General features: G+C 37.1%; 1 protein-coding gene across 4 annotated transcripts in view; it reads left to right on the plus strand.

Annotated features, from left to right (window-relative positions):
• Nucleotides 1–10,000, plus strand: part of sema3b (sema domain, immunoglobulin domain (Ig), short basic domain, secreted, (semaphorin) 3B) — a 53,503-nt gene that overhangs the window by 2,985 nt on the left and 40,518 nt on the right. The window contains exon 2 of one of the 4 annotated variants that reach the window (XM_083555352.1): nucleotides 1,609–1,630. The exons of 2 other annotated variants lie outside the window; for them this stretch is intronic. The gene's annotated coding sequence lies outside the window, so the exon portion shown is untranslated. Of the gene's footprint in view, nucleotides 186–1,608; nucleotides 1,631–10,000 lie in introns of all 4 variants that reach the window. One more of the 4 variants, XM_083555353.1, reaches the window with a different exon arrangement.

Genomic DNA, 10,000 nt, shown 5'->3' on the forward strand with positions numbered 1-10,000 from the left:
TGCATGAAGTGCTTGATGGTGGACACGTGTGTGAGTGTGTGTCAGTGGGTGTATGCATGTGTTTAGAGGCATGTGTGTATGTGTTATGTGCTAAATGCTAAAATAACTCAGTTAAGCTAATTGCAGAGTGGTGCATGGTGAACAAAAGCTCAGTGTGTGTAAAGAAGGATGAGAGCAGAATCCGGGTGTGTGCTCCTGACTTCATTCTGCCTTCTGTCATCAAAAAGCACTGTTTCTTCTACTTGCCTTTAGTGTTAATTATTGTTTGGAGTGCTTTATAATGACTGCTAATTGATTTTAATGTGGCCATAAGTTGCGAAGGAGCTGTGTTGAGTTTGAAACTATAGCTCTAAAAGTTCTTGTATTGTGTGTGTGTGTGTGTTGGAGCGAATCAACACACTGTTCTTTTACCTTTAAACTTCACAACATGGCCATTGCTATCAGAGTCATCACTTTGTTCTTTAAAAATCAGTGCAGTCCTTCCATAGATTAATAGAAGCAGTCTGGCTGCTGGACTTGGTTTGTAGGTGTGTATGATGAGTGTGTGAGTGTATCAGTGTGTGTTTGTGTTAGGATTTGCCAAGAGTGTGTTTTCTACATTGAGCTTTAGTTAGTGGTTATAAACGTTCACTCTGAGCTTTTGGAACAGAGTTTGCTAGTACAGCTGCAAAGCACATGATGGACATATACACACACACACACACACACACACACACACACACACACACACACATACACACACACACGGTTCTGGATTGTCATTCAGTAGCTCTGTCTGATTTTCCACGCACACTTACACACAGTGACCCCCTACATCATACAACACTCTCTTCTCTTCTCTTCTCTTCTCTTCTCTTCTCTTCTCTTCTCTTCTCTTCTCTTCTCTTTTCTTCTCTTCTCTTCTCTTCTCTTCTCTTCTCTTCTCTTCTCTTCTCTTCTCTTCTCTTCTCTTCTCTTCTCTTTCCCTTCCCTTCCACTCCCCTCCCCTTACCTCACCTCTTGGAAACAACAGAAAGAGAAAGAGTGTGATCGGAGGTGTATTAATGGTGCATAGAAAGAAAGGGGAAAAAAAGAAAGGAAGAAAGGAAGGGAGTGAGTGTAAAGGAAAAGAGGGAGGGAGCGGTTGGCTTTTAGTTTGGTGCCTCAGCCGGTATGGGTTGTTAATTGAGCTGATCCCGAAGGGGGGTATCAGACCCCAGATTAATTTTCGCTCCCCTTTATCGTATACACACACACACACACACACACACACACACACACACACACACACACACACACACACACACACACAAACACACAGTCCATATCAATCTCCCAGACCTCAGGAGCACTTAGCGCTGTCTGTTACCCAGCTGTTACAGAGAAAAAAAACGGCACTGATGGTGAATCTGTGCGTGTGTGTGTGTGTGTGTGTGTGTGTGTGTGTGTGTGTGTGTGTGTGTGTGTGTGTGTATACGATAAAGGGGAGCGAAAATTTATATATATATATATATATATATATGTTTAAATATTTAATTTCCTACAAGTGTTTCCTGTTCTCTTTTGACACTGGAATTGCTCCTAAAATGTATGATTAATTAAAAAATCTGATAACGCTTGTCTTCACAGGTTTGTCATTGAAGAATTGCAGGTTAACTATTCAGACCTTTTTTCAATGGTTTAATCCGCATTGGGTACTTTTTCCTACACTTCTGCAATGCTGTTTTTTCCCCCAGAATCAGTTTTTGTTGTTCTTACTGAAGTGTGAATTCGTTCATGCTTATGGGGAGTGGTCCATAAGCATGATCCCTTTGTTCTCTTGAAGCTATCCAGTCACAGCACTACATTACAATTCATTTTTATTTATATAGCACTTTTTAACAAAGGACATATTCTCAAAGCAGTTTTACACAGATAAATCACTTATAGAGGTGTAAGTTTGGTGGCAATATATTTTATCCTTATAATTGTAAGTTTATCTCTAATGAGTGGGACAGTGCCGGCTGTGGCAAGGAAAAACTCCCAGAGATAGCCTGAGGAAACCTTGAGAGGAACCAGACTCAAAAGGGAACCCATCCTCATCAGGGTGGCCCTGAATGTCTATTCATTAAAGTTCTATCATTGTTGAGCTATGCTGTTAAGTGATAGGCCCTTAAAATGCAGAACTGCTCATGCAAACTGTTGTCCTGAGCCTTTGTAATAGACTGTTTATATTAAATACAGTCCATCCTCAAAATTCTTGAGTTGCTTAGTAAATTCATGGATCTTCAGACTGTTGGTGTGGAACCATCCCCAGCTGCACAATGTGGTCTCCATTTGAAAGAAACATGCTGGGTAACATAGTCAATTTGTCATATTACTTAATGTTTATATGTTTGTGACTCCTAGCAAAAGAATGCTATGTTTATTAATAATCCAAAAAAAAAAAAAAAAAAAAAAACGTTCATAGGAAAGCTTTGGCAAACAATGGGACTCTTTAATTAGCTCACCTTTGTAGTGTGAGTGCTTGCGCTAAAAACATGTTGTGTGCTATCCTGCATGATAACGTTCTAACGATCTTCTTATGCAAGCTCTGCTCCTTGTTTGTAGTATCAATGCGTTATGTATTTTCCTGCATTTCTGTTTCTCTGGATTGCCATATATAACAAAATTTTTGTAAAAAAGAAATTAAATATAGCAAATTGAGATTCCTACAGATTTGAAAACCTTTATTGACAGAATTGTGCAATCAATCCACAGTTTAGAAGGAATGCTTTAACGAGTAAGTACTCTGGCGATTAGAAGCCCCGCCCCAAACAGCCTATAATTAAAGTGCAGACTCAAGTATTTAAAGCAAATGCCCTCATTTCTACAATAGAAGCTGAGGGATTTTTTAGTTCTTGGGACGCACTTTCTATGGACTAGAAAAAATTACTGGGTGAAGTTTTGCATAAAAAAAACATCACTGATTGATCTATGCTTTTGAATAGTAAACTGAAGTTGAGCTGTTTTTTCGAGTTAAGTTGTTTTTTTCATGAACACTGAAACGATGTAGCTGCAAATACGATGTAGTTTACATTACTCTTAGAGGATGTAAATGTGAAACAAGGAATCAAGGAACTACTTATTTCTTAGTAGTCCCAGAACTCTTTCGCCTTTTCTGTAACTTCGGTAGCTGTAGAACTGTGGCGTAGTGGAAACACGTTTCTAACCGTTTGAGTGTAAATGTCCCCTACTGAGCTCCAGCTGTTTGGACTTGAGGCTCCAGTCTGAGTTCATTATAACTGACTGTGTTCTTTTCTGCACTTTCTATGGCCTCGTAAAGATTCTGGCATGCAGGCACAATGGTTTCTTATAGATCCTGATCGTCCTACAATGCACCCAGTGTGCGTTTGAATTTGAACAGCCCACTCTTAAGCTCACCCGGGTGTCACTTGAAGTCAAGGTCACTCCTATCAATGAGACATTTTTTGGGGTCCTCAACATCTCAGTTACTTCCTGGCAAAAGATCTGAGAATGTCTTGTAGACTGTGGACTGTACGGTATGTGTTGCCTAAAATTGATTAATGCCCAAACGTACAAAGTATCATTGCATGTAGCTCGTCCATGTTTTTGAGGCTGTTTGTCTGCTTACAGCTGTTTGGACAGGTGTTTTGTGGTGCAGTTCCAGGTGTAATGTAGCTCTAGGGCATTCAGTTCTCTTCAAGTAGCAAGTGGCCACTTGTGTGAACATTGTAGGAACAGAGGTATGTTGGAAAGTAGGCATGTGCTGATATTACACTTTATTATGGTTGCTACTGATAATTGCTTAGCCATCATTTTATCATTATGTCTTTATTAAAAACCATAATGCCCAAAAATAATAATGCTCAGCAGCGGTGGATGAAGTATACAAAGCATTTGCTTGAGTGAAAGTAATGATACAGTAGGTAAAATGTGACTCCAGTAATAGTAAAAGTGCTCTCTTTAAACTTTTACTTGAGTAATAGTACAAAGGTATTTGTCTTGAAATGTGCTTAAGTATCCAAGTACTATATTTAATTATAGCTATAATGTCTTATTATGATTTTTATCACAAGACTTTAACTTAATCAACTCAGTTTATGTGAAAAGACTTGTACTTAACACATCAATCTATTATTAAAATTATATTAATAAGTAAAACACTGATTGATATCTATTTAAATAATTGCACAAATAAGGCCACATGTGCTGTGTCTAGTAAGAATCAGTTGAGTTAAGAGAAAATGCTAAATAAAGCTTTATGATATCACCTCAACTAAAGGTAACCAAATCAATAAGTGCTAGGTTAACTACAATCCAACTAGACTAGTTAGGCTGTAATTGTTTTGTTGCTACACAGATTATAATAAACTAAATACTATAAATTATAATGTTATACAAGCTAAAAGAAATATTGTTCCTCAATGCATAAAAGCATAGCCTAAATGATATACAGTTATTAGCCTATTTTATCAAATGCTTTAGCTTATACTATCCTCATAACGAGATGATAAAGTTGCTTACACACCTTTATCTTTTGCAAGTTTCCCCCCTACTTCTTTTCACTTTTTTCTGAATTGTGCTCCTGAGGGTTTAGACCTTTTTTTTTATCCATAATTTTAATTTGGCTTTAGTTCTCTTTACTGGCATGACTTCACCCATCTCCATTCTGAGTGTATGAGTGAGGGAACTTTTCCGGGCTGTGGCAGTCCCGAGCAAGTTCATTGACATGATATAATAATGGATGTGACTGAGCGGTATATAAATAAATAAAACTATTTTAATTTTTTTTTTGCGTAGATGCCCCATGGTGGCTGCCCATGTTGCATAAATTCGCCACTGCCAAGCGGCAATCAAAACAATTTCAAAACTAGCCTGATTGGTGGCTTGCTCTGTGCTTGACCAGTTAGGTCTTTCTCCACTTAAATAAAAAGGAATAACTGATTTTGCAAAATGTAGTTAAGTAAAAATAAGATATTCCACTTTGAAATGTAGTGAAGTTAAATTGAAAGTGTCCCCAAACAGAAATACTTACATAAACTACAGATACGTGAAAAAAATACTTAAGTACAGTAATAAATTACATTCACTTCGTTACTGTCCACCACTGTTACTCAATAATTCATGATTACATGTTTAATGCTAGCTAACTAGCATAAACTGAAACACTACAGTAACATGACTTTAAAGTTTATATAATATATATATATATATACAGTACAGACCAAAAGTTTGGACACACCTTCTCATTCAAAGAGTTTTCTTTATTTTCATGACTATGAAAATTGTAGAGTCACACTGAAGGCATCAAGGGCTATTTGACCAAGAAGGAGAGTGATGGGGTGCGGCGCCAGATGACCTGGCCTCCACAGTCACCGGACCTGAACCCAATCGAGATGGTTTAGGGGTGAGCTGGACCGCAGAGTGAAGGCAAAAGGGCGAACAAGTGCCAAGCATCTCTCTTGTGCCAAGTGACTACCTCTTGAAGCTCATCAAGAGAATGCCAAGAGTGTGCAAAGCAGTAATGAAAGCAAAAGGTGGCTACTTTGAAGAACCTAGAATATGACATTTTTCATTTGTTTCACACTTTTTTGTTATGTATATAATTCCATATATAATTCCACATGGGTTAATTCATAGTTTTGATGCCTTCAGTTTGAATCTACAATTTTCATAGTCATGAAAATAAAGAAAAGAAGAAAACTGAATGTGAAGGTGTGTCCAAACTTTTGGTCTGTACTGTATATATATATATATATATATATATATATATATATATATATATATATATATATATATATATACTGTATATATATATATATATATATATATATATATATATATATATATATATATATATATATATATATATATATATATATATATATACAGTATATATATATATATATATATATATATATATATATATATATATATATATATATATATATATATATATATATAAAAACTTTAAAGTCATGTTACTGTAGTGGGATGTTAAATCTCTAGAGTCCCAGGTTTGATATTAAGTCTGAATTTGTTTGGAGTTTCTGTGTTCTCTGCATGGGTGTCTTCTGTTTTCTCTAGTTTGATCCCATCTTCCAAAATATAGTATACAGTGTTTCATGTTAATCTGGTGTCCTAATCATGGTGTATCCATGCCTCATATTTGGGTATAGGATGCAGCTGACCACTTTTCTCAATCTTCTCAATTCTCTCTACTATATCTCACTGCACATCAATAATTTAGGACACTTTGTACTTGTTACAGCACTTCATTGAAGTGGATCATTGCATAATATAACCACAATGAAATCCTCAATAGAGAATATGGAAAAATATGACAATGTTTTCAGGTACATAACCAAACACACACCTTTTAGCTTTAGCCAATTAGGCATTCAAGTGCAAGCTTGTAAAACCAATATGAGTCGATTCCGAATACAGCCTTTTCAAGTTTCCTTTGAAAAGAAGGTCTGGGCTTTGATCTTAGTAGTTCAGGTGATGTGCTTTATGACAAGCATGTCTTGTCGTCGTGTGTGTAAGATTAGCACTTGCGTTCCTATTAGGATGCATCAGAAGCCCCAGTGTGAAAATAAAGCCCCGATCAGGAATCACCGCATCAGCCATAACTGCACACTGCAGCAGATCCTGCTTATGAACACATTCATAGAACTGAACACACACTCTGGTGCTTTGAACATGATAGAGTTCGGAAGAATCTGTACTAGTGCACTGGAGTTGTGACAGGGGTCTGTGTGTGTGTGTGTGTGTGTGTGTGTGTGTGTGTGTGTGTGTGTGTGTGTGTGTGCTTGTAACTATAATTAAGAGTGTTACGATCTTAGTGACTTGACTGAAAAAGGAAAGAAGAGAAGAGATAGATACATTAAGATAAGGAAGTATTAGAAGAGAGAAGTAAAGCATGTTGCTTTTGGAGCTGGTCTAATGGAAACTGTGTTTGTGTGTGTGACTGTGTGTGTTTTGACTATAGTCTTTTTCATAACCTTTTTTAGTACTATCTTCTCTCTCTCTCTCTCTCTCTCTCTCTCTCTCTCTCTCTCTCTCTCTCTCTCTCTCTCTCTCTCTCTCTCTTTATTTCTCTCTCTCTCTCTCTCTCTCTCTCTCTCTCTCTCTCTCTCTCTCTCTCTCTCTCTCTCTCACACACACACACACACACACACACACACACACTTTTTCTCTCACTCTCTCCTACTGCATTGTGGGTAGTTTTAAGGTAATGTGATAAACATGCAAATTTGCATGTGTGTATGCTACAGATAGACAATAGACATACATAGTGTACATCTTGAGTGTTTGTGTGTGCATGGTTTGTGTAAATCACAGAGAGTGTTGTAATAGCTTTTGTTAGTATAACAAGAGCCTACAGAGGACCACTGTGGCATGTGTGTGTGAGTGTGTGTGTGTGTGTGTGTGTGTGTGTGTGTGTGTGTGTGTGTGTGTGTGTGTGTGTGTGTGTGTGTGTGTGTTCGTGTGTTCGTGTGTGTTTGTGCTGATCAGTACTTGTTTGTTTACTGGCCAGCAAACCTCTACATAGGAGCAATTTCATTAAGCATCACCCACAGGCATGCGAAAGTGTGTGTGAGTGGGTGTGTATGTGTGGCAGTGTGTGTGCTGGTATTGGAGTGTTCCATATGGTGTAGCATGTACGTAAGCTAAGGGTGGAGATAACTAAGCAATGTTAATTAAAAAACAGGGAGTGTGTGTGTGTGTGTGTGTGTGTGTGTGTGTGTGTGTGTGTGTGTGTGTGTGTGTGTGTGTGTGTGTTTGTGTTAGTTAAATAGTTAAACCTCATGCATATTCATTTGTGACTCACTGTGTTTTATATGGCTGCTCTTGTGGTTTGATAAATCTACAGACAGAACAAAGTGTGTGTGTGTGTGTGTGTGTGTGTGTGTGTGTGTGTGTGTGTGTGTGTGTGTGTGTGTGTGTGTGTGTGTGTGTGTGTGTGTGTGTTTGTGTGAGGGGGATGCGAGTAATCTCTATTTAGTATTGAATGAGTGATTGAATGAGTGAGAAAGATTAATCATGTCAGACTGAAAGTAGATGAGAGGGTCCAATTGTAAGGTCACTTCATAAATAAACTGGATTGTTTTTTCAGGGCCGTGCTCCCAATCGTCTTTAAATCTATGTGACAGGGAGCTGAATACATCATGACACCACACTGTGTGTGTGTGTGTGTGTGTGTGTGTGTGTGTGTGTGTGTGTGTGTGTGTGTGTGTGTGTGTGTGTGTGTGTAGCACTGGGGAGTTGGACTGAACTGAGTTAGACTGAAATATACAGAGAGAAACATATGAGTGAAACTTTCTTCAGAAATGTTTGCCTATTTAATTGAAATTCAACTAAATTGAATATAATGATTCTAAACAATATAGACTGACCTTTTCAATCATATATGTTTATAAACTGTTACCACAAAGTGGGGGGCAGACTATTGTATAGGTTGTCTTTGGATGCAGTAGCATTACATTTTTCTAGGAGGAGCTAGTAGACCCAAACCTGCTCCAGCAAGATATGGTTTACGTGGGTTGGAGTGAAAGGTCCTGAGTGAGCTGTTATAGAGCTCTGACCTCGACCCAACTGAACAGCTTTGGGATGAATTGAAATGCAGACTGCACCCCAGGACTTTCCACTCTACATCAGTACCTGACTGATTATGACTTTGTGGCTGAATGAACACAAATCTCCACAAATACACTTGATAATCTAATATAAACATCTTTCCAGAAGAGTAGAGGTTATTATAACAAAAAGTGAATTAGGATGTGAAAACAGCACATACTGTACAATTTATTTATTTTTTACTCTATGGAACACAATTGTTTTGCTACAACCACTTCCGGTCCAGCATTTCTGAGAGTAGCAGTATTTAATAAAACTAAATTGATATTGGTTTATTTTAATTCTATTTCAATTCAATTCAGTTTAATTTTATATACTGAACATTTAATTGTTTATATCACTTCATATTTTTTGTACAATATGTCAGTTAGTCTTTTGTTTACCTAGCAATAATCAACACTCTACCAAGCTGTGGCTTTTTTGGAAGGTAAAGTTGCTTTATATGTGTACATTTCAGCACAGTAAAATTATTTTGTGCAGGGTCAGCCATGATAAAGCACCACTGCAACTCAAAGGGTTAAAAGTGGCACCTTGGCAATACTGGGGCCTGAACCACCAACCTTCCACTCAGTAATCCGAATCTTTGATCACTGAGATACCACATCCCAACGTTTTTATTAATAAACCAAATCGATTTGTTAGTGGTTCTAAAATGTTAGTCACTTGATATTATATTCATACTCAGCATACTCATTACGTGCAGATGAAATTACATGTGCTGTTATTCAGTATAACTGCACAATTACGATTCCAATATTGTTTTATCATGTACTGTTCTGTTTTGCTAAAAATGACTAAGTGAAAATGAAACGCAGAGTATAATTTGGAAAATATAATTATTCTACTATGTGACTTAAGTCTTAAACTTAAATTGTTGTTTTTTTGTGAAATTTTCTTATTTAAATAACTTCCCAAGATTCTTCTTGATTCAGTCAGGATTCAGGATGCTAGTTGATTTTTCTAGAGCAGTTTGGTAAATTATCTAGTTGTTTTCTACTTTCTTGCACTGCTGTTTTTCAACATTTCAATGCATAATAATTGCAGTTATTGTTATATATAATTACTTTAATTTATTTTTTTTTGTTTCAAAGTTGTCAAAGAAAAATAAATACAAACCTTTTTTCACATTCATAAAAAATGTTAATGATGCAGGTTCTAGTGAAGAGAGTGGCGGGAAAGCAAGAGAGTGAGTGAGACACATTAAAAAAGCATTAAGGATTGTGGGTAATGGAGCAGGGCAGTCGTTGTGAATTAGATAACGCTCATCAGAACTGTGTGTGTGTGTGTGTGTGTGTGTGTGTGTGTGTGTGTGTGTGTGTGTGTGTGTGTGTGTGTGTGTGTGTGTGTGTACATAAGTGTGAGTACCCACACAACTCTTGCAGAGCATCCAAGTGTATTC

Source organism: Silurus aristotelis (genome assembly GCF_946808225.1).
Source record: "Silurus aristotelis genome assembly, chromosome: 11".
Taxonomy (NCBI): domain Eukaryota; kingdom Metazoa; phylum Chordata; class Actinopteri; order Siluriformes; family Siluridae; genus Silurus; species Silurus aristotelis.